The 25,786-nt window shown below is 44.4% G+C and overlaps 1 protein-coding gene across 1 annotated transcript in view; it reads right to left on the bottom strand.

Moving 5' to 3' along the window:
• ADAM12 (ADAM metallopeptidase domain 12) overlaps nt 1-17,502 on the bottom strand; it is a 317,443-nt gene extending 299,941 nt beyond the window's left edge. The window contains exon 1 of the mRNA XM_024751588.1: nt 17,372-17,502. The gene's annotated coding sequence lies outside the window, so the exon portion shown is untranslated. The remainder of the gene's footprint in view (nt 1-17,371) is intronic.
• Between the last annotated feature and the right edge of the window lie 8,284 nt (nt 17,503-25,786).

Below are 25,786 nucleotides of genomic sequence, written 5' to 3'. Positions count from 1 at the left end.
AGCACACAAGCTTCTGTGGTGGACTCTGGGGACTCGTGGTGAGCAAAAGAGATATGTCTCCATCCTCTTGGAACAGACAGTCCAAGAGGGAGGCAGACATTAAACCAGGATACAGGCAAACAAAATGGCAAGGTACAATGTGAAAGACACAGAGAACAATTATAGCAACCAACAGAGTGGGTACCTGCTTACATGAGGTGACCGGAAGTCTTCCCTAAGAAGGTGGTTCTAAGGCAAAGAAGAGGCTCACCCACCATGTGATGAGGTGGGTGGTAGAGGGACACATGCACCAAGGTCAGAACGGGCATTAGTTCACAGGAGGGTTCCTGGGCCTCTTCTGGATAGAAGCCCGGAGGAGAAGCCGAGTCAGGAGCAAGATGAGAAGCGGTTGTGGAGAGTGAGACCACCGACTTTGTCCTGAAGAGCGCGGCAGGGGGTGGTGGTGTGGGGGGGCATTTGGGGTACAACCATGGGGCCGCTAGAGGAGCTACAGGGGGAGAGGGAGTCAAACCTGGAGAGAGGGGCGTGAGCAGAAGCCCCAAGACTGTGGGAAAAGAAGTCCATCTGATTCCTAGAGAGGAGACCAGACGGCCCAGGTGAGGCAAAGCAGAAACCAGCTGAGAGCGGTGCGGGGGCAGGGATGGCGGGAAATGGGTGCACTAAAGGGAGTTTAATGCAGAGAGAGTACAGCAGGGGTGAGCTCAGGGCTGCAGGCCAACGTCTGGCTGCTGTTTACAGCCATGGGAGCACCCCCTGCCGAGTTCTGCTTCTCATTTCGGACAAACCTTGGGAGCACCATCCACTTACACCCTGGGACACACCTGAATCAATCAAGAGACTGACACGTACATTTCTAGGAAAAAAGATGTGCCTAAGAGCTTGTTGTTTATAGTCACATTTTCAATAATTTGAAGATGGAAGTGCCTAAGGGAAATGCTTGATTGCTCAATTACTCATGAAAATGCTTGACTGCTAAATGATTTACGAAAACGATTTTTTATTTTTCGTGGCATTCATCAAACTCAAATAGAAAAGCATTAGACCCAAATAAAATCAAGATAAAAGTAAATGAAAAACAAAGGCCTCTCAAAGTAAACAGAAATATTAACTCAAATGTCTTTGGGGACCTACTGTGTGTCAAGCACGGCTAGACCCTGAGGATACTGAAATGAGCAATACATAGTATCTGCCTTTAAAGGTTTCAGAGTTTCCCTAGGAAACCAATAAGCAAACCAAGTGTTATGTGTGGATAATATGGACCACGATGGATGCATGGCTGGGTACCTGGCAGCAGCCAGAAGTTGACAAAGGGTGTGGCCCTGACAAGTTCAGGAAAAACCAACTGTCTTAGACTGCTTGGGCTGCTATAACCAAATACCATAACCTGGGTGACAAACAACAGACATTTATTTCTCACGGTTCTGGAGGCTGGGAAATCCTAGACCAGGGTGCTGGCATGGTGGGGGTCTTGGTGAGGGCCCTCCTCCTGGCTTGTAGACAACCACCTCATCACTGTGTCCTCACGTGGCGTAGAGAAAGCTCTGGTCTCTTCCTCTTCTTCTAAGGGCAGTAATCCCATCGTGGGGACCCCACCCTCATGACCTCATCTAAACTTAATTACTCCCCAAAGGCCCCCATCTCCAAAAACCATCACACTGGGGGGTTAGGACTTCAACATGTAAATCTGGGAGGGACATAAACATTTGGTCTGTAACACCAACCAAAAAAGGTAACTTCTGAGTTAAGTCCTGAAAAATGAAGACATGAGGGAGGGTCTTCGGGCAGGGAAGGAAAGAGTGGGTAGAAAAACTGTGCAGAGCACAGAAGCAGCAATGAGCCTCTGTAAGTAAGTTGTTGTAGTGGCATACAGCATGAGGAAGACAGAGGGGCTCAGGTCACCAACAGGGGTGTAGGCCCACGTTAAAGGTTTGGGTCTTATTCTGAAGGAAATGGGGAGTCGCTGATAGATTTTATGCAGTTCTAAGATGTGGTCAGATTTGTGTTGGAGGAAGATTCATCCACAACAAGAAAGATGGATCTGGGGGGGCTCGAGAGTGAAGAATTCACTAAGATGCTACTTACAGGCTGTGTCACTAAAAACCAGGTTTTCCAAGAACGTTTCATGGCATGGGAAATATAAATAACAACAGTAATAGTAAATCATAATTACAATAAACACGGTGAATCCTGGCATGTGCTGAACACTTAAACATCACCTTATCAGTCTTAGTAAGAGCCCTCTGAAGTAGGTATTTTTTTATTTTAATGAGGACGCAGAGGTTCAGAGAGGTCATGTAACTTACCAAAGGTCACACAGTGAGGAAGTGGCCACGCTTGGTTTGATGCCTGAGGCCCTACGCCTCATGACCACGCCAGCTGTGAACAGTCAGCTTTGATGGCCTCAGTGATGGGGAGGGGGTGGCCAGCGAGGAGGGGTCCACACCACCACTGGACCTGCCACTCTGCATGACAGTCCCTGACCCAAGGAGAATCTGCTAGGGTGACATCCCTGGGAGTGGCCTCTTGGGAGCGTGTGGGCTGCCTCCTCACCCTCACCCCAAAACCACGGCAGGGCGATGATTTTGCATGTGCAGTGGGAGTGCAGTGATTTGGGGAATGATATGGGTGCAGTATATTTTGTTTAAAAAGACCAACTCCACTTCCTCTCCCCAGAGGGCTGCAAGGGGTATGGATAATGCCATTTTGCTCAGATGTGTTTATCCAACAGTGGAAATGCCTCAGCCGGAAGCACGAGGCTCTGGGGAGAAAGATCCATGACAGCAAGGCCCCGGCCTTCGTCCTTCACCAACAGGGGAATCAGGCCCACAGGTCACACTGCCGTCCTGGTTTCATCTTCACCGAGGCAACGCGATGGGTCTGCATGGGGTCCGCAGAGAACAAGAGCCCCTCGGCTGTCTCCCTGCTCTGGTCGTCTCCCAGGCCTGGACCCCGCTTTCTGGCTCCAGCACAGCCTACCTTCCCCATTGCCAGCACTCTCCTTCCTCAAACAGATGTTCTATTTCCAACCTCTTCTAAAACTACAGCCCCAAATGCCACTTGACTCCGCAGAAACCTTCCGTTGCTTTCCAGTGTCTTCTGAGTGGAATTCTAACTTCTTAGCAGGACATCCAAGGCCCTGCTTCATCTGAAAACTCCTCACCCCAAACCCCAATCCTGATGGTGTCTTATCTATTAAGAGTCATTTGTGCAAGTATCCAGAGAAAACTGCAACTTGCCACTCAGAGCGCAGGTGATGGAAGAGTACGGTTCCAAATCTCCACTAAGACCCTTTGTGCATCAGGAGGCAGAGGCAGGGAGGGTTACCATAGGCTCCTGCGGTCTGTATAGAAGCTAGAACTTGTCACTTAGTTAATGTTTCTTCCCATTTGATCCAGAAATCTAAGCAAGGAATCTCTGAGGCTGGCTATTCCAGTCTCAGCTGCTTCAAATAAAATAGTGAAATTAATTTGCTGTCATGGCCATAGGAATTTCTTGAAAGGAGTCGCCTCTGAGGTTAATGAGTAGAAGAGGCCAATCCTGTGTGTGCGGAAATTCTTGGAATCTGAAGACATGGGCAGTTGGAACTGGTAAGGTTTCACAGAAAAATGTATATGTGTTGTCTTTGAGGTATTTACTTAACTGAAGACATACGTTTCTACAGCTTCTGGACATTGATTTAATGGGAAAAGATCTTTAAAGCTTCTCCAACTCATTTCCCCACCTGCCAGTGTCGCCTGCCAGCTCCTTCCTCATAATGCCCGCTGGTGCCAAAAGAATGTGTCCACGAGCCTGCCTGTTAGAAGCAACCAAAACGCACTCAGTGTTTTGTACTTGACTTCGGCACACTGTTTCTGCCCTTCCCCACAACAGCTCCTTCTAACCCTGTCTGGACAGCTGAAGTTTGCCGTATGAAGATGAGTCTCAGTTTAGTCCTCAGAGCCCAGAGGAAGACCAGTTTGTGTAATGCCCATTACAGGCGTTTCCCGGGGCAGCTGCCTTCCCAGAAACACTTCCAGACTGAACCAGACAAAGCTCGCTACCTGCCAGTGAAACGGCAGGCTGGAAAAACAGCTCTGGGACTCCACCGAGACTGTTCTGGAGATGAACCTTAAAAAGCTCCCTTCTCCCCTTACTTAGGCCAGGAGGCGAGGGGGTCTACAGAACCGGATTTCTGAACTCTTCCAAGACAATGCAGACATGAAAATGGGAAGACAGTGATTGTCTGCCATCTGCACTCCCGACGGGCAGAGACACATACATAGGAGGCCAGTGTTTAGCCAACCCGGAACTCTGGGGATCTCATGCTTTCCCACGTATTCTCCTTAAGACACTAAACCCAGCAATAACTCTTGGCAATGCAAACACATTCCTATTAGCTGAATAGGCACAACCAAAGATTATATGCCCCAGTGGTCTTGTTTTGAACTGCAAAAGAAGAGGCTAGATTTCAAAGGAGCTATGATAAAATTCTCCACCCCTGGTGGGCTCTTAACTCTTCCTGATGTTTGTACTACAGAAGGGGTTGACATTTCCTAGGGTTCTCTTTGAGCAAAAGCTTCAAAGTCGTTCTGAGATGACATTGCCAGCTTTCACGCATGTTTCAAAAGGGCAAAATACCTCTAGTGCCTAGCACGGGGCCTTGGGATACCATGAGGTCTCAATAACTATTTACTGATTAAAGGAATATGCCGAAAGAACTCAATAGAAAAGCAGGATCATCTTTAATCAGCAAAATCTTTCCCCTCTAAACTGTGAGACAGAATTCCCCTGAACAGTGCCTGGTTCCTAGGCAGGGCCACCACCCTCAAATCTAGGGACCAAATGGACCCCGCCTCCCCAAGCTATGCAGGATTTAATTTGCATAGCGGTACATGGCAGCCCTGAAGCACTTACTGGATGGAAAAAAATAGAGAATTTGCTGAAGGTCTGAGACACTTTTCACATGGCATAATGTGCCTGCCTGATAACAGACTTCATTTTAATCATTTATATTCTTTTTCTGTGTTTGAGGGAAAAAATCAATATGTAGAGCAAGCATATATAAACTATTCAGTGTGACTTGCTTCTGTAATTAAGCTAAAATCTTGCATGTGGGTCATGGGTGACAAAAGTTAGGGAAAAGTATGTAAAATCTGTCACCTACCTATATAAATATAGCTCTGCTAATCATTACATCAGGGATGGGCAATGGAGTATGCATAATGGTCTCTGAGTTTGCCTTCAGAGGTCCTTTGTGAGATGCCTGCTGGGGTTAGACATGCCGGGGAGGGCCAAGGAATGGAGGCAGGCTAATGGCGCCCACAGGAATCAGGGATCCTAATGGAGACACAACCCATAACCCTGGTCCTGGTCTCATTAATTCTGTGCTCTCACCAACTCTGTTCTGGGTTTATGACTATGTCTTTAAATCACATGCTCAGAAAACTAGTAGGTTCGCGCAAAAGGAAGAACCCTTAGTACCTCTGCTGAGTAACAGTTGTACCTAAAAATGGTTATGCCAGCTGAAGAAAATCTCTTTGTTGCCACTTTTAGGAAAAGGTCAAATGAATTTCAAGCAATTAGCAGAAAGGCAGCCTTGAGGCATCACCAACTCAAGGAGTGTGAAAAGCCAGAGTTAGGTCAAATGCTAGAGAGGTGGGAGTTAAATCCTTAAAATAGCATTTTAGGGAAAAGAACAAATAATTGGGTTTGATTTCAAGAACTGATGTAGTTTATTGAAAAGAGCCACTCTTCCTTTTTGACCGGTATAGTTATACCTCTTTTAAAAAGGCCAAATTCCTGCTATATTTCCTACTATACAATTTTTTAAATTAAATATATGGTGTGCCTCAGTCATGATCCAGCATTCGAGATTGGTTTTTTTTTGGAATCTAGCAAGAGCACATCCATATTTCCTTGTTTTGTCAGCTGCCAAAACCAAGAAGCAATGACACTACAGTAGCAGTGAGCACACCCAGCACCCAGATCTTGGTTTCTAATACCATTTCCCCAGAAACCAGGGCTCCTTGGAGAAATGGCTGAGTTTAGGACTGGGACGGGAAGTGTATAAGATAAACCTGGTGCATCTTGTTGCAACAGAAAGTAAAAAAGGGCTCACACACACAGACATACACATGCAATAGTGGACACATATCCAACGGACACAGGAGCCGACTGGAAGAATCCTCAGTGGCCAAGGCAGGAACAACTTGAACAACATAAAACAGTGCTTGATTATATCACAAAATATAAAATAAATACCCCCGAGTCCAAGTTTAGATAAATAAACAATTGACTATATAAATAAACAGGGAAAGTAGACAACTCTCACGTGCAGAAAAATTCAAAACAACTTATGTAGCTACTTCAAGCTTCAAGGAAGTGAAGCATAATTCCTTAAGTGTGGGATGTGCACAGTGACTTCCAAAGAATTCAGTATAGAAAGGAAGGAAAAAAGAAATTTACGGTGGAAAAATTTGACAAACATGACTTCAGTCAGCTGGTCAGAGTTGACATCAGCAGTGACAAGTCCTGTTGACAGTATGTGCCCTCGATGTGGTAGAACAGGCGCAGTACTTCATCTCTGTGGACTTCTCCTCAAAGCAGATAAGGCCAGTTCAATCAGGAGAAGAACATCAGACAAACCCAAGGTGACGGATATTCTACAAAACCCTTGACTCGTATCCCTCAAAATTATCAGTATCATCAAGAACAGAAAGTGTGGGAAACGGCCACAGCCAAATAGAGCCTGAGGAGAGATGATGACTAAATGTAATGTGGTACCTGGATGGACTCTTAGAACAGAAAAAGGACATGAGGTAAGAACTAGGAAAATCTGAATAAGAGGCATGGACATATATATATACTACCAAGCGTAAGGTAGATAGCTAGTGGGAAGCAGCCACATAGCACAGGGAGATCAGCTCGGTGCTTTGTGACTGTCTGGAGGGGTGGGAGGGAGGAAGACGCAAGAGGGAAGATATATGGGAACATATGTATATGTATAACTGATTCACTTTGTTATAAAGCAGAAACTAACACACCATTGTAAAGCAATTATACCCCAATAAAGATGTTAAAAAAAATCTGAATAAGGCATGGACTTTAGTTAATAACAATGTGTCAGTGTTGGCTGTGACAAATGCTCTACAATAATTTAAGATGTTAATAACAGGGGAAACTGGATGTGAGGGATATGGGATCTCTGTATTATCTTTACAATTTTTTTGGTAAATCTACAACTGTTCTCATATAAAACACTTATTTTTTAAAATCTAGCAAAAGCAAACATTGTAAAGCAAGTATACGCCAATAAATATTAATTTAAGAAAATCTAACAAGAGCAGCCTTTGAGGGAGGGAGAAATCAGCTTTTATTCTTACCTGCCCCAAATCTCCAATGGGCACGTTTCTGTAAACACATGGAGTCCTGGGAGACATGCACTTCCTTTTGCCCATTTATGTGTGGTGCCCATCACGCATTCTCAATGGGTGGATGTTTGCCCTCAAAGGAGCAAAAATTGGTACTTGGGGAGGAGGTGAAAATTCTTAGGTATTACAATGGTTTATTCCACTCCAAAGCTTAAAACTACCCAACAAAATGTTATTCCTCAGTGTTTAATTTCCCTCTTTAAAGAGAAATTTAATTCAAAGTTTAATTAATTTAATTTTTCTCTTTAGGCAGGCAGTAATGAAAGTCCAATTGTAAAATGCTGGTATACGTCACTGAGAAACACACATCTTATGCTTACAGGGATGTGTGTGAGAAATGGGGGGTTCATGAGTATGTTTAATCAACATGAAAGGAAAATCTCACACGAACTCTCTACATAAGCATTATGTCACAGTCACATAATAGCACTCAATTCTGTTGTTTTTAACATGATTTTATGCACTTGGTTGTAGGCACTCTCGTGATAAGTTTAAAAATATTTCACACTTTTTAAGAAAAAAATAGGAGGATTTTTTTTTTAAATCTGAGCTTTAAATTTCAATTGAACAAAACAGCCTCATCACCATCAGGACTGTTTATTGAGCAACTATGAAGGTACAGCCCTCGCTGTTTATGTTTTAACTTCAGAGAAATTCTAGAGTCAAGGCATAGGCAATGGTTTCCTCAGCCTTCACGTGATATGAAACTGTTAAATGAAATATTGATACACATGAATTCTCTCTTGGGAAGATAGGCTTTTTAGTCTAAACTCTGATTTATAAATTATCATCCTTTCTAGAAATTATATGTTCTTCTAAATGTCCTCAATCTCCAGGACCTTTCTCTCTTATTAAAAGAATTCAGGTTAAAATATAAAAAGCTCTATATCATGAATTGTTACAAACGCACCGTGCAGATGTACATGTGACTAATAGGAAAACTGGGTGTGGGGAGTATGGGACGGCTCCATACTATCTTTGCAATTCTTCAGTAAATCTAAAGCTACTCTGATTTTCTTTTTCTGAAAAAAGAATAGACATATATATACATATATGTATAACTGAATCACTTTGCTGTACACCTGAGACTAACACAACATTGTAAATCAACTAGACTTCAATTAAAAAATTAAGAAAATGAGCATCAAGCAACTTCTTGAAAAAAAAAAAGCTATTCTAAAATCACTTATTTTAAAAATTACATATCTCTTATTAAATACTTAATTAAGTTTATTACAACCATTAGTTCACTAAACTTTGAGGTCCTCAAGGGCAGGATAGAGTCTCACCCATTCTTGGGTCACAGGAACTTGATCTTGAACCTGAGACACAGCAGACACTTACCTATCCTTGGACGAATAGATGAAAAGCTGAAAACAGAATTCATCATCCAACTCTTCTTCTCCTGATATCAAATATGCTCAACACATCAGTCAAACATGGAGAGTTTTACCCAAGGATTATAAAAAATATATATTTTATAACGCCTCTCTGTTTAAATAATGCAAACCACTCTATCTCCTAGCATTACCCACATTTGTTATTTTAAAATATAACTTTTTAAAAAAGACCCATTTCTATGATGACGCTACAAGCTTGGGGAAGGAAAAAACGTTGCAGAAACTCTAGGGAGACCTGATTCAATAGACAACTTTTTGGAAAATGATATTAAGGCCTTGCTAAGAGGTCACAAGAAATAAATGAGTTAGCAGAGACCATTGTGGATATGTAACCCAGAGCCCTCCTTGACTGAGTGGTGGGCAACCAGAAGCGGGGACACAGTGGAAACAAGCACAACGTGTTGGCTTGCTTCCTGCCCTTTGTGTGCTGACCAAAGAGGAAGCAAGAACACTGAAAGGCCTGGCGGGGAGCGGGGATGAAGCCCTCACATGCAGTTGAAGAAAGCCAGGGCTGCCTCGGAGGGCAGGACTGACAGCCGGGGAAAGCGCTGGCCAGAGACCTCCATACTGTCCCTCTGAGCCGAGATCTTGCCTCTGGAGTCCAGACTGATGAACCAGTCCTGATACAATGCACAAGGGAAAGAAAGCTAAAGATCTTCTGGGAGGCAGCCGAGTGCTACGGAAAGACTAGACTTCAGAATCTAGCTGTCAGCCCTGTCACTTCCTGTTCTGTGAGCTTCTGCATCTTCACCTACAAAGTGCACACAACATCCACCTTGCAGGGCTGCTGGGGGCACCTGGTGTGATCATACCTAGAGTATGTCTAGCCTGGGGGGGCCGCAAACTACAGTCTGAGGGCCACATCCAGCCCACTGCCCACTGACAGAGCTAAGAATGGTTTCATATTTCTTAATGGTTAAGAAAAATAAAAGGAGAATATTTCATGACACATGAACATTATAAAATTCAAATGACAATGTCCACAAATAAGTTTTATCAGAACACAGCCACACCCACTGGTTCACTTATTATCTACAGCTGCTTTTACCTTTTAAGCCGCAGTGGCAAAGTTGAGTAGCTGTGACAGAGATCATAGGACCCACACAGCTGAACACATTAACTGTCTAGCTCTTCATTTAAAAAGTTTGCCAATTTTTGACCTGTGGCTCCATCCAAAGCAAAGGTCCTCAGTAACTGTTTCCTTAGCCTTCTCGGCTTTCTCTTAGTGCAGGGGTTCTTAACCTGGGGAATTATGCACACCCCCGACACCCCAGCCCAGGGCCTTTTGAGTTGACTTGGCTGGGGAGGAGGGTGCTCCTGGCATCTCATGGTAAAGACCAGGGATGCTGGCAGACATCCTACAATGCACAGAACAGCCCCCTTCCCCTACACGCATAACTGAGAACTACCCACCCCAGTGGCAACAGGGCTGGGGCTGAGGGGCCCTGCCCTAGTGTAAGGAGGAAGGCCAGAATGAATGAAGGGAAAGGAAAGTGGCTGAGATTTACTGAGCACGCCGGGGGCACTATGTCAGACAGCAGGGTAACCATCATCATCTCCTTTACAAATGAGAAAACAGACTCAGCAAGGGCTTGTCACTTGCCCAACATCACACAGCAAGGCAGAGGCTGTGCAAGAGTGTGAAGCCATTTCTGTATATTCCAAAGCCTTTTCTCCTTCCACTCTGCCTGCCATCAACTCTTAAAAAACAGTTGAGTTCCCAAAGATATAGGGGTGCCAGCTTTTACCTCACTAATCCCTCTCCCAGAAGGGTGGGCAGAATCTTGGCTAGGTAGGTTATGTGAGGCCGGAACAAGAGCCTCCTGTGTGGCAGACATAGCCTCATGGGGAGTGTCAGGCAAGGGGTAGGGTTGGGAGTCCAATGGGAGTTAAGAGACAGGGGGTGGAGGCAGAGAACAGACCATCCTAAGAGACCGTACAGTCTAGAAATAATGTTCCAACTTTGGAACCACTGTACTTTTCTTATGAGAAGCCTCACAGGAGGTATTTTAATAACATTATTTCCTAAGAGGAAGTGCTACTGGCTGGCTTGTAAGCTAATGTAAGCTCAACGTTCCGTAAGTCAAAAGGCTAACCATTGAGCTCACTCAGCCAAGCGCAGGCACCACCGGCTGGCCTGCAGCAACTCCTGCAATGACCAGAATATTCCCTTAGAGAAGAGGAAACTCATTCTCTCTAGGACCGGGACAGAGAGGCACACGTGGGGAGTTATTCCAGGTAGAACCCTAGCAGTCACAAAAGAGAAAAATGTCATGTTCTTCCAAGCAATAAAAGACCTCCAAAATGATTTTAAAAGAACCTAAACTCGCTACAAGGGGGTCAGCAATGTCTGAAAAGTCCAGGTCATCCAAGAGTGATTTGTACCTCTCTACAGAAATGGAGAGGCTCTCCAGGCACCCTCTGGCGTTTGAATAACATGCAAAGGTTGAGTTTTGTCCCCTCTATCTTCTGTAGCATGAGGCACCTCCACGCCAGTGAGCGACCCAGTCCCCAGGCACAGAGGAAGGCTGCGAGCCCGTATCCTCACTGGATGCCAAACACTGCACTAAGGGACAAGGAAGGAATAAAGCTGAGGCCACCACCCGCGGGGAGGGCACAGGCTGGTGAGAGAAACACAAATATAAACTAGTGATGACAGCACAGTATGATCCATGCCAAAGAGCTGAGTCCCAAGTCTCGCAGAGTTAGGGTCTCAAGCCAGCACAGAAGGCGAAGCGGTACCCAAGGCAGAGTTAACAGTAATCTTCTAAGTACCTTATGGTTTTTGTGCTTTTCTGTAAGTTCAATGTGGCCATTTCTTCTCTCCTGAACCCCGCTGGGTTGAGCACAGTTGAGTTTGCTTATTTTGGGGTCCCTGCTGTATAATGACATCCACTTGAAAAACCAGACTCGCTCTCAGAGAGTGAGACACTTGCCCTGTTTCAGGTGGAGGAAGAGAGGAAACAGCGGACACCCAATGTCCCATCACGCCTCCCCCCGACCCCGGCTGAACCCCCCGGCCACACGCTCCTTGGGGAGATCAGAGGATGGATGTGTGAGTTAAGCTGCATGTCCTTAGCTTCTGTTTCTGCCATGTCCGCAGGCTCAGTGTGCACGAGTGAAGCGTGTGCGTGATGTGCCTGCACGTCACGGAGATGACTGATTAGGACAAAGGTCTGGGAAGGACAGACGTGGCTGGGGAGGTCAGGATGAGCTGCACAGAGAAGGTGCTGGTTAAGCTGGGGCTTCAGGAATGAGCAGGACACAGGTGGCAGGGACAAAGCAAATGCCAATTCTGCACGGCAGTAAAGAACACGGCATATTTAGGCAACAGGCTGCCACGGAGGCGCAGGATGGCTGAGAGGTGGGAGCTAAGCCTTCAGAGTGGGTACCAAGTGAAGGAACCTGAGTCAGATATCGTGAGAAGCTTCTGAAGGATGAGATGTCTCCAAGCCCGTGATCTGAGGGGAGCTGGGGGATGACAATCTTATCTTCCAGAGGCTACTACACAAAGTGGGGAACATGGCTGGGGGGCTGTTTGCACATCGGGACACAGTCCATTAAGGCAATTGGGAATTTCCGGCTGGAGGTGCGTAAAATCCATTGGAAGCCAGTGACCCAATCTCAGGTGTCAGAGCAGGGTGGGCGATGTGGATTGTCAGTCAGTGTATGCTGGAGGACGATGGTGAGGGGATCAGATCCACGATCCACGTCCCACGTAGTAGGAGCCCGTGTGTGGGCGGTGGCTGCTTCTGTCACTCATGGGAGCTCCCGCCCCGCCCTTGCACAGGTGGATAGTGAGGCCACAGGATGGAATGCCACGCCCAGCAGGAGCCCTGAGTCAGAAACGCCCCGAGGAAGAAACTCAGGGGAAACTAACAGTTAAGGGGCAAAGCCGAGAAGAGGAACCAAAGGCAAGAATTAAAAACATACGAAAGGGCTTCCCTGGTGGCGCAGTGGTTGAGAGTCCGCCTGCCGATGCAGGGGACACGGTGGGATGCCCCGGTCCGGGAAGATCCCACATGCCGCGGAGCAGCTGGGCCCGTGAGCCATAGCCGCTGAGCCTGCGCGTCCGGAGCCTGTGCTCCGCAACGGGAGAGGCCACAGCTGTGAGAGGCCCGCGTACCGCAAAAAAACCCAAAAAACCATACGAGAGCAAACAAGAGCGAACAGGGTCTCAGGAGCCAAAGGAAGTGAGAGTTTCAAAGGAGAGAGTCAGCGTCAAGATAAGGAAAATAAAGAGTGAGGGGCATGCTCTGGCTTTAGAAGTTGAGAGGCCACCCATGACCTTGGCAAGACCGGTCGTGATGAAATGCTGGGAGTGGAAGCTGCTACAGAGGGCTGCAGAGGACCTGCGGGAGGAGGTGGGGAGGGAGGATGAGACGACCCCTCCGAGAAGAAGGCTGATTGCGGAGGCGTGAAAGGGGATGGTTATTTGAGGGGGAAAAACAGGGCTTGGTTTTCTCAGCCGGGAAACAAAGCAAATGGAAATCAATGCAGCAGACTCTACCTCTGCCATTTTAATGAGCAGCTATTTGATCTTTCAGATCCTCAGTATGCTATGGGAAGCTCTGGATTCATGTTCTAATCCTTTTGCCTTTTTACTTTCCATTTCACATACTATTTCCATCGTTTCATTCTCCTGTGAGAAAGCTGGAAATTGGAAATTTCCTGGAGCCTTCAAAGGCTGAGCTCAACTGAGGTCATCTCACAATCAACCCCATCTTGATATGTCTTCCCTGGATCCAGAGTAAATTTTTTCAGGACATGAAATTGGAGGTTGGTCCCTAAAGAAACTTTAAACTCTCCATATCACCTTACATTGGGGTGGTAGTTTTTAGTTAATGTATTTTCACACCCATCGTTTCATCTCATTCTTACAATGACCCTAAGAGGGAGGAAAGAGCAGATAAGCTTATACTCGTGTGTTATAGATCAAAACAACGGCAAGTAAACAAACAAAATGCTGGAAGCTCTCCAACGCCCACAAGGTCGTGTTCTCTCCCCATGCTCCGTTCTTTCAACTACGTGATCGGTGGCAATGATGGCTTGACTCTTGATTTGTACAGGACATAATACTACCCCATTTGGATATATCTCTATCATAGATGAGAGAGAGAGAAAAAGAGAATCTGAGTACTTTTGCCTGAATCAAGTTGATGCCTGGGCCTTCCCTCAGACCAATGAAGTCAAATTGTCAAAGACTGGCTGAATGGAAACAAGGCAGCAAGGGATAAAACAGGGGAGCAGGAAAGCAGGAATGCAGACCTAAAAGCCTGTATTCTAAGGTCCTGCAGGCATAGTTGTGCAGCAAAAATAGTCATGAAGTAGGTATGTTCTGCATACTTGAGGGTACGCCCCGTTAACGCAGTTTAAAATTAGTTACTAGTAGTGTTACTTATATCCCATCTATTTTACAAGATTGTTGTCTCTTGCATTACTCAATATTTAATGAGGCCTCCAACAAAGTAATGACGACTAAGTGTCTTGAGGCCATCAATCGTATATATACCTCTATGTAGAATATTTGTAATAGCGCAACTCTAGATGTGGGAAGAAGGAACAAGGGAAAACATTTCCCAGATCATAATAGACTAGTAAGATGGGAGATCCAGAGAATTTTAGACTGTCAACAGGGCCTAATCTGAAAATTAGCACGTTGAGTGGCCTATCCACAGAATCCTCGATGTAGGAATAAGCCTTCTTAGCACCATGGGACAAAATTGGTCAGGATCTGCCTCCCAAAAGTTGGTCAGATTTATAACCAAAATGAGGCACTGCGGACAAAGTTTGTCCCCCGCCATTTAGTGAACAAAAGATGTTGTGGCCAAAAAGGCATCAGCCACTGCAGCTGACCCCAACTGTGCACTCTGGGGGGGAATTCAGGATGGAGACACCGGCCACTGCAGCTGACCCCAACTGTGCACTCTGGGGGGGGAATTCAGGACGGAGACACCGGCCACTGCAGCTGACCCCAACTGTGCACTCTGGGGGGGATTCAGGATGGAGACACCGGCCACTGCAGCTGACCCCAACTGTGCACTCTGGGGGGGAATTCAGGATGGAGACACCGGCCACTGCAGCTGACCCCAGCTGTGCACTCTGGGGGGAATTCAGGACGGAGAAACAGGATACTGGTCCTAGACGTTGAAGATGCACAATAAAGGAAAGATTTCAATAAATCCCCCCCCAAAAAAACATTTTTTTAATAAAATAAAATTACGGCATTGACTGTTATTTTGATGACGAAGAAAGACGTACACAAACACGCCATTTGGCAGAACCCTTATTCCCACAACAAACATACACAGCTACCCCGTGAAGAATTACGGCACGCAGGTACACGCACGTTAACAGACATTTACATGCACCGTTTTCATGCGAGGTCTTAGTGGTTAACCACCAATTAAGGGGGCACATGGTAATTACAGAGCCATAAGGCTGACTCCACAGCCACATGCTGAGATGAGCCCCACAGCATTACGACAAGATGCTGTTCCCCAAACCACCCAGGTTGCTGTCCCCTTAAATAATGTCAGTGACCTGGAGTTATTTTAGCCAGTAGGTATGTGCCTACTTCCTGCCTGGTTCTAATCCTGGATGCAGACCCCTAGAGGAGGTGGGACAGCGATCAAACAATAATGGCTTTTCCTAGTTTTCTACAAAGATGGTGTTGGTGGCCCCCGGCCATCAGGTTGTAAGCTTGGCCAGGGCGCATGTGCCAGTACCCCCTCCGGTATGCCTCCTGATGTCTGCAAGGTGGCTAGCTGGTAGTAAGGATGAAGCTGGAGGTCAGAAACTAGAGCCAACCTGAACTAGTCCATTCCAAAGGCATACTGAGAACCTTTATCAGCTTGTTGCTCTGATGCCCTCCAAGGGGGGCTGCCAGATAAAACACAGGACGGCAGTTAAATCTGGACTGTGATAAACAACAGTATCCCAAATATTGCATGGGATAGACTTATGCCAAAAAATATTCACTGTTTACCTAAGTTTAACGGGGCATCCTGTACTCTTATTTGCTAAGTCTGGCAACCCTACCACCAGGGAAAAACTCCCATAAAGGCTTCCACCACCCAAGTAACTTTAGATTGTTCCGTATTTTTATATTATTAATTAGTGCCTATGAATATTTTAAAGATATACTTCCTTTACAACATAGCATACCTCTCTCTTTCTGAATCTATCGTATCGTTTCTCATTTTGTAAATTAGTAGCATGATGAAATTTTCTTTAGTGTCTTAAGTTTTTCATCTAGGAAACAGTATCAATGTCACCGTGATTGACTTATACTTTGTATATTCCACTTGCAACAGTCTCCATGAAGCAGAAATACTGAAAAAGTTTAGATTTGGCATTTGGATCCTTTAACCCAACCTTTCTGAAGGCTCACTTTCAGCTGAAAGCCTCTTTAGAAAATAAAATAATGATGTAAATCATATTATCATTATGGACACAAAGGTGGCCCACCGCAGCCCTTCCAGAGCACTACAGAACATTTTCACAATCTCAACTGCTCTTTTAAAAAAATCTGTTTTCTATTATAAAAAATACTCTAAAAATAGTTCCACATAACACAAGGACAAAGCCATCTGTATGATCTCTCCAAAGAGCTCATATTTCTATAGATTTTATCCCTTTCCAACTGTTCCAACAATTCTGAAATTTAAGAAACTCACTTATATTTGTCAGACAAAACTCATCAAAATATGAAATTTCATCACTAATATTTCAATTATTTTATATTATTCTTTTACATAATAGAAGACTCAAATCAAACATGTGTCAAAGTAAACAAAGCATAAAACTGCATTAAAACTCATTACAGAGACTTCCCTGGTGGTGCAGTGGTTAAGAATCTGTCTGCCAATGCAGGGGACACGGGTTCAAGCCCTGGCCTAGGAAGATCCCACATGCCGTGGAGCAACTAAGCCCGTGCACCACAACTACTACTGAGCCTACGCTCTAGAGCCCATGAGCCACAACTACTGAGCCCACATGCCACAACTACTGAAGCCCACAGCGCCTAGAGCTCGTGCTCTGCAACAAGAGAAGCCACCACAATGAGAAACCCGCGCACTGCAACAAAGAGTAGCCCCCGCTCACGGCAACTAGAGAAAGCCCACGCACAGCAAGGAAGACCCAACACGGCCAAACATAAATAAATAAATAAATTTTAAAAGTTGCATTAAAATGTTTCTACCAGTAATTGATTGATAAAACTGAAATGTTAATGAAATAGACATGAATATAGAAAAAGATCCAGCACTCAGGTAAAATGAGCTGAAAGTTGTATATCTGGAAATGTTATCCCTGGTGTGTGCTTGAAAAAATAAGCTTCCACAGACACAAACAGTGTTGAGAGACTCATCAGGACTGTCACATCAAAACCAGTCTCTATTTTATCTTCTTAATAATGAAGATTTCACTTCATAAGGAAGGATAAAGTTGGAATTAAAATAAAGACAAAACCTGAATAAGAGAATATGAATGCAGTTAATGTGATTTTTAAACTTCAGTCATTGAAAAGTCAAGAAGAAAAACAAAACCAAAAAAACTGACCTTTGTGTCTGCGTTTGTCACTGGGTTCCACGGGTCTCCATTCAAAAGAGAGGCACTGACCACTTCGTAAGCTCCTCTCCCGTCCCTCTTGCCGGCCTGTTGCACGGAAGGTACGAATCTGCTTCCCAAGTTCACCCCTACAACACAAAGAAAAATGCCCATGCTTATTCCAGTCCGGAAGAGTTTAGCATCAGAAGTATGACATCAATGACTCAATGAAAATATCTGGAAGTTGAATAAGGCCAGGGAAACACCATGATCTATTAAATCATAGTCAAGTGTTAAAACTGATTAATTCTCTGTCAATCGAACATAAAAAATTTTGTAACAAAGAAAACAAGAGCTAATTTTTTCCTTCAAGCCCTGTGGCATGTGCTGGGTGATTAGCATCGTCAAAGTATATAATTCTGTCCTTCAACGAGCAACAAAAACCCACGAGCTGTGACTTTTTAGATGATGAATTAATGCTTTGCCTAAGATCAGCTCTAGTTAAAGTCTCAGGGCTTTAGCTATATTAAGACTAAATCCATTTACTTAAGTTCCAGCGAATCAGTTAAACACAATGCCAACTCTGCTCTCTGTACTTATGGAGGCTAATTTTATGTGCTTATGGGAGTGATTCTATAGACAAAATTAATTTGTCAAGTTCAGACTGACTAGACTGGTTCACGGAAAAAAAAAAATCAAGTCGTTCTATCAACTATTATGTGATCTTGTTTCCTGGGGTACTGTCAAACCAGCTAATATACTGACCCAGGTCCAGTGTAGCCCCATTTCCATAAACAATCCTAATGGAAAGTGTAACATTTTTCTCCTCTGGGGAGTGTACTGCTTTCTTAACAAATACGGTAATTTCTCCGGGCTAGCTCCCCTATGAGGTCACCCTCCTGCTATTTGGTGCGACCACAGTCTATCCCTCAAGGTAAAGGACAGGAGCTGATTCCTCACATGTTATTCCCATTTCTTCAACCAGGACTCATAATTTTCAGACCTGAGTCATAATACCACAGTTTCAAGTTACTAAAGAGTTCGCATTTATTGGCCACAAATGGTATTGAAATTTTAATCCTAGACATTTTACAGGTCTCCAAATACTTTTAAATCCACACCATTTTATCATCCTCAGTGTGGAAGTCTGCATTTCTATTCAGGTTACAAAAGGATTACTACTTGAGTATTAACTGTCTGACACAGCCTCTCTGGAAAATTCTCAAGCTGGTCACGAAGCATTTAAAACTCTCAGTTGTTGAGCGCCAAGGGACCAAGGATGAACCGAAAGTTGGGACTATGGCCAATGGCAGAGGGGATGAGCTGGGGCCGTCGGCCACATGGGGCACTAGAGGGAGAGAGAGGACCATGGGCCCGGGGAGCAAGGAGAGCAGGGCTTGTGGTCTCAGGGCTGCGATGAGCTGAGTTTTCAGGGATGAACCTGTGTTGGAGAGATGAGGGTTCCAGCCGTGCAAGCGGAGGGGGCTGGCTCCAGGTGGTGACATCTGTGGACATCAGTGGAAGACAGGATGGAGGAAAGAATGGCTGTCTGCATGGAATTCATCAGAAGTCTTTCCTGCCTGCAGAGGGGGCAGTCACTGATGGCACAGAGACCTTGAATAAATGAACTTCATCCAGTGGCTTGATTTCATGCCCTTCAATGTGCTCCAAGATGGTGCAGAGTTGTTACAAGCACGGGTTTTGGAGTAAGACACACCCCAGCATCACTACCAACCCGACCACGTATTAGCCATCAGTCCTGGTCCAGTCTCTGGCCCACTTATCTGTTTGTTCATTCATTCACTCACTCACTCATTCACCAACTATCTATTAAGTGCTCGCCTTGTGATGGGCCCGCTAGACCTGATGCCTTCCATTCAAAAAGCCCATTCTTCCTGCTTCAGCCCAGGACGCCCTCTTGTCACCAGGAGCCAGCCCCCTCTGCCTACACTGTGGAGACCCTCGTCTCTTAAATACAGCTTCGTCCCAGCACACTTGGTTCTCTCCATCCTGTATATCTAAGAGAGGGACACACATCAAGCTGCCCTCGTGACCTGTATTATTATATTGGGAGAGAGACGGCTGAATGAATAAGACCATTTCAGAGAGTAACCAGGACCCTGAAACAACAGGGCTACAGGGACACCCCATGCTGTCCTTGTAACTCTTCTGTAAATCTAAAATGATTTCAAAATAAAATTTAATGAGAAAAACAAGGTGGTGGTAGAGTGGGAGGGGAGGGGCTACTTCTGATGCACAGGGACTAAAGACCTTTATTTGTTGGGATGGGAAGCATAGAAATGAGACATGAAGATGAGAACCTTCCAGCCCCATCCAGAGCCGCGGAAAGAACATGTCAGCAGATGGTCAGCAAGTGCGTTCCTTTTCCATAAAACGAGGCAAAGGGCAGGGAGGCCCGAGGTAGATCATACACAGGAAGCGTGAAGAACACCAACTGGTTTTATCGGCATCGCTCTCTAAGCTTTGCCAAGCCCCGGGTCTCTTGCTCAGGACCCTCAGTGGGATTCCCATGTTGGAATTTACTGAAACAATGTGAGTTCTGATCCAGTTACACAGCTCCTGCAGAGCAGGACTAAGTGCAATTAACTGAACTTATCTTGAAAGAGTGCTGGTGTGTTGTTTGAATTGGATTAAGAAGGCTTTGAAATACCCACAATTATGGGGTGAAAACGGCAGATCCGTCTGAACTTTCCCCTCAGCCAGTGAAAACCACGCCACGTGCCAAGAGTTACCCTGGCTGACATGTTAATCTTCTGAAAAGTCAGGTAAAACTGTTCAGAAAGTGATTGCAAACATTTTCAAATTTCCTCTACATAAACAAACCAATTTGATTATAAGCTACTCCTGGCAGTTCAGTTAGCCTAAGTTTCCAATGCAAGTAGTTTGTTAAATTGAGTACTTAATCGCAAATCCAATTGCCCAAGGCTTGTTAAACCTAAAACCGGAGTTCTGGATCACCCACCACCCAGCCGCAGAAGACGCGACGGTTTTCATGGCTATTCTGGCCGCAATGCTCAAAGGCATGGAAGATTATCACCCAGGCCTCAGCGACCTAGAGAAAATGTCTTTACATTTAACAGGACTCGTTCAGAAGCTGCCTGTCTTAGCAGAAAGAGATGGTGCCATGAAATCCAGGTCTCTTGGTTGCATCACTAGCTTGCCTCTGCCAGTCGGGGAACCAGGAGAGGCAGCGAGGCCACATCCTTGACTTGGGGGAAGCTGGGCAGGGCACCTTCATGGGGTTTCCTATTCGATAATCAAACTGAAGCTGCATGAACCAAATATAAAGAACATCCTTAGTCCCCTGGACCTTTATCCTCCAAGACTCCTAGGAGCAGAGAAAGACAGTTACTCACTCTTCTAAAGGCAAAATGTTCCAACCACTGGACATTTGCCTTTTCACCTACATATTCCAACGTCTTAATCAAAAGAAGTCCTTCGGGGCTGATTTTTTTTTCCCCCTCTAAGACGCTTTATTTTCTAAATATCCCAAGGAGAATTGAGAGGCAGACTCTGCCAGCACTTGGGGAATGTTGCAACCTTTTAAAGAAATTGAATAAACACTATTTGCTGAGCACAGTATCTATGATCTATCTGCATGGATAATGAAGCCATCGCTCAGCTTTTTTAATGGTTGCACAATATCCCCCCAGCAGTATATGGAGTCAGAAGATGGTTTCTTATGAGCTTTGCTTATGTATTTATACACTGGTATTTCTTTTAGATGATGCAAATAAAAATTTTATTTGTGCCGCATGGATAGACAGAATAAATTATACACAGCTGTGAGATATCAGAATGCATTTTATGGAGTGATCTTGTTGACAAACCATAAAAGCAGGCCACACATTCAAGCCCTAGAAACCCAGGGGAAAAAATATGACCTTAGAAAATATACAGTTTGCACACATTTTGTTTTTCCAAATATCTGGGCATCAACAAAACTCAGTTGACTAAATAAGAAATGTGAATGTGAATAGCTTATCTGGAGGAGGAACTTCCAGCTTTCTGTCTGTTGAGTAACCAGATACATGACTTGTCCTTTTGAGAAAATGGCCAGTTTGCTTCAGTCTCATGGTGGAAAAAAAGCATATTAGAATATTTGGGTTCCTACCACAATCCTCATCTGTGACAATCAGCTCTGCTTTCCCATGAGGTACGTGTGTGCCTTCTTTGCTTGTCTGAGTTTGTCATCTTCAGACCTGATTATGCCTGGTGAAAAGGGAAGTTATAGACCCAGTTCCTTAGGCAAGAATCTTTGCAGCCATGGCTTTTAAGGTCTTAGAAAAGCCAGCAATGAAGACACCCCCAAAAGTGACTTCAGATCTCCCCTCCGTGTGAATCACCCAGAGCCTAGCTGCCCATGGAAGTCTTGCCTCGTTTCTGCTCCGGCCAAGCCCCCTTGGCCTAGCTGACTAAGGGAGGTCCAGACCACCCTAATGCCCACTTAAGGGCTTCAGCTCATCAGAGGTGAAGATTGACACGGAGTTCTGAGATCATGAACAACGAACACCTTGGAGCCACAAGACTTGGCTCTGGTCTTGACTCCTCTTTGATTTACTGCCCTCAGTCAAAGTGTGCATCTGAGGTTCTGCCCTTTACAAAATGGGGACCATGTTCTCTCCCCTACTAATTCTCATAGGGTCAAGGAAGCTCAAATAAGTCAGTGTAGTCAAAGGGCTTTTGAAAAGCTTAACGCGTAAGATCAGCCTAGGATGTCAGAATCCAAGTTTCCAGACTCCTAGACAGTGGCTCTCCAACCAAACCATGCTAATAGTGTGAAGATGACAACTTCATATCCATCATTAGAAAATGTGGACATTTAGGTACTTACTTGGTGGGTATCCATTCAAGCTGCCCAATGGGCCACTGGGGTAACAACCTCTAATAAGATTACTAGTCAAGACAAAACTTAAAACATCATGCCTGGAATTCTGGCTTTAAAGGGAAATCACTATCAATCCCTACATGAACCTAAGAGAGGAGAATTAATCTGAGGTACCAAAAGTAGGATTAAGATAAATATTCCTGGGCTTCCCTGGTGGCACAGTGGTTAAGAATCCACCTGCCAATGCAGGGGACATGGGTTTGTGCCCTGGTCTGGGAAGATCCCACGTGCCGTGGAGCAACTAAGCCCATGTGCCACAACTACTGAGCCTGCACTCTAGAGCCCACAAGCCACAACTACTGAGCACCCGTGCCACAACTAGTGAAGCCTGCATGCCTAGAGCCCGTGCTCCCCAACAAGAGAAGCCACCGCAATGAGAAGCCCACGCGCTGCAACGAAGAGTAGCCCCCGCTCACCGCAACTAGAGAAAAGCCCGTGCGCAGCAACGAAGACCCAATGCAGCCAAAAATAAATTAATTAATTAATTAATTTTAAAAAAGATAAATATTCCTTAGAAAATCTAGCTGGGGGGAAAAAATTGAGGCAACCATTATGAACTGCAAAAGAATCTGGGGACAAGGCCCTGGTAATGCATAAAGCACTTTTATTAGCTCCAAATATCTGAGAGCTAAAGAAAATCTTATAAAATTGACTGAGCAGCATCTTGGTTCAGAGAAATATGGTGGCAACATTCCCATAAAGGACAAATATATCTCCTTGGTTCAGATTCCTATCTATAGTCTTTTCCAAATAACAACGTCAATCTCTCATCTCATCTGCAGACTCCATGGGTGATAATTAGGGATGTGATTTTTATTTTTAATTTTTTAAAATTTTAAATTAAGTTATTTCTTTATTTTTGGCTGCGTTGGGTCTTCGTTGCTGTGCACGAGTTTTCTCTAGTTGTGGCGAGAGGTGGCTACTCTTCATTGCGGTGCACGGGCTTCTCATTGCAGTGGCTTCTCTTGTTGTGGAGCGTGGGCTCTAGGCACACGGGCTTCAGTAGTTGTGGCACGTGAGCTCAGTAGTTGTGGCTGATGGGCTCTAGAGCGCAGGCCCAGTAGTTGTGGCACACAGGCTTAGGTGCTCCGCGGCATGTGAGATCTTCCCAGACCAGGGCTTGAACCCATGTCCCCTGCAGTGGCAGGCGGATTCTTAACCACTGTGCCACCAGGGAAGCCTGGGGGATGTGATTTTTAAATGGTATAGCTCGAGGATGTTTAAAAAGAACCATGGCAAAAGTTAATCTAAAACAGAGTAAGTCTACAGTGGAAAAACCTGAAAAACACTATGTCACCCAGATGATAAAGGTCAACGTCAACAACCGTAGTCCTGTTGTTGGGATGTACTCTTCATAGGATATGATGAAAATGACGCTTTACCTCTGTGATCTTAATCCCTAAAAACCATAACCTCAATCTAATCTTGAGACAAATGCCAATACACTGCATCCTGCAGTAGATTTGACCAGCACACCTCAAAACTAACAATGTCATCGAAATTGTCACAGCCAAGAGGAGCCTAAGGAGACATAATGACTAAACATATTGTAGAATCCTGCCTGGGACTGAGGAACAGAAAAAGGACATTGGGTAAAAAGTAAGGAGACTGGAATAAAGTATGAACTGTAGTTTAAAATATTATGTCAATATCGGTTCATTAATTGTAACAATTGTACGATATTCAGGTAAGATGTTAATAATAGGGGAAACTGGTTATGGGGTGTAGGGGAACTCTCTATATTGTCTTCTCCACTTTCCTGTAAATATAAAACCATCCTTTAAAATAAAGTCTATTAATAATCAGTTAAAGATCTAATCTACATCTTGCAAGAAGAACGTCATTCTAGAGCAATTCAGTATCAAAAGGCTCAGAGATGAATGGCTGTTATCGCTCATGGCTCCAAACACCGGCAAACTGGAGTCTTTACCCTTCATCTCTCTTCTAACACTGTTATTTGTTCAGATGGAGGAAAGATGCGGTGACTGCCGTCAAGTGAAAAGCATAAAGCAATTGACAAGGTTTCCTAGAGTATAAGAAGGCAGAGGTTATGTAAAAGTAGTTGAGCCTTAGGCAGTAGAAAGGCCCCTCTAAGTACCTCCAGGGAAGACTACGGAACATAGAAACAAGTTGCTATAAAAACTGGATATTTTTTTTGGTTATTGGCTACGAGGCTCTGAAATGGTACAGAAATTAAAAGTTGGTTTAGGAAGGTGACACCAAGTGACAGTCACATAACTACTTTGATAAAAGTATGTTGAAACAGAACCAGATTTGCTCAGACCTTAAGATTGTAATTATCTACACCGGAAGGCTGATTTATCAAGACACAGCCTCATATAGGGGAAGAAGCTGCAGTATTTTGAGTCAGAAGAGGCACTGTGCATCCCCCCACAGGCTACATGGATGCTCTTGGGCCAGTCTCCTGCCCTCCTTGATACTCAAATCCTTTACATGTCCAGGAAGGCCACCGACCAGTGTCCACCGCAGAGGGCTGGCAAGAGAACCAAGTGATATCATGGACGCAAAGCGTAGGTGGCTGCCATTTAGATTAGTTTTTGTTTTTGTTTTTTTAATCAGTCTTTGAAAATGAAGACACCAAAATGCTCTTGCAGGTTTTTTTCTGAGCGTTAGGGCTATGAATTCATTGTGTTTCTTCTTTATGTTTGCGTGTAACTCTGATTTGTCTATAATCAGACATATTACTTTTATGATGGATAAAAAATTTAAAAAATCAATCATTTGGACTCATGATGACAAATCAACTGATTTATGACATTTTACTTTCTTACCAGCTTTCCTGGCATCACAGATACACAGCCCTGGGCATTTCTGAGGACACAGCCCATTTGGAAATAAAAGCAATCAAGTACTATGGAACAATTACAATTTTCAAACGATATTTTATACATCATTTCAAAATTCAAAGAAAGCTAGTTATTTCTTCCCATAAATGTTTCAAATGGATTAATATTCCAAGCACAAGTTGTCTCTACTACACATAAAAATAACTCTTCATGTCTCAAGTGTCTTCTATCTGTGGGAAGCAAGGTCACTTACAACATTAACTTATATTTTTATATTCCTTTGCTGGTCAGTGGAAGCTAATGCAAGTCCTATTTTATGAATGGTGAAACTGAACTACGAAGTTATATAAGTTACTTCTAATGTTTCCCAATAATAAATGGCAGAATTAATGACAAAACCCAAGGCCTTTGCATTTCAAATGCAGTCATTCACTTTGTCCTTCATCACAGGGACAAAGACGTGCTGCAAGAATTCATCTGTAATATTTCTGGGGGTGGAGGACAGGGGTCAGAATTTTCCAAAATTGACTTTGCAAGAAATAAGGTAAGGGAAAAATGGAACCAATTATTAAAATCTTACCCCAGGAGCAAATTTTGGAAGTGAACAGCAAAAGGACAAAAATAGAAACTCGTTTATCCCATTCACTACTGTAAACCTACTAGATGGAATTAAACAACAATGAGAGAGCAGCCATTTAGCATCTATGAAAA

The sequence above is a fragment of the Neophocaena asiaeorientalis genome, unplaced genomic scaffold (genome assembly GCF_003031525.2).
Source record: "Neophocaena asiaeorientalis asiaeorientalis breed wild unplaced genomic scaffold, Neophocaena_asiaeorientalis_V1.1 scaffold108, whole genome shotgun sequence".
In the NCBI taxonomy this organism is placed as follows: Eukaryota; Metazoa; Chordata; class Mammalia; order Artiodactyla; family Phocoenidae; genus Neophocaena; species Neophocaena asiaeorientalis.
This window is presented reverse-complemented; position numbering and strand designations above follow the sequence as displayed.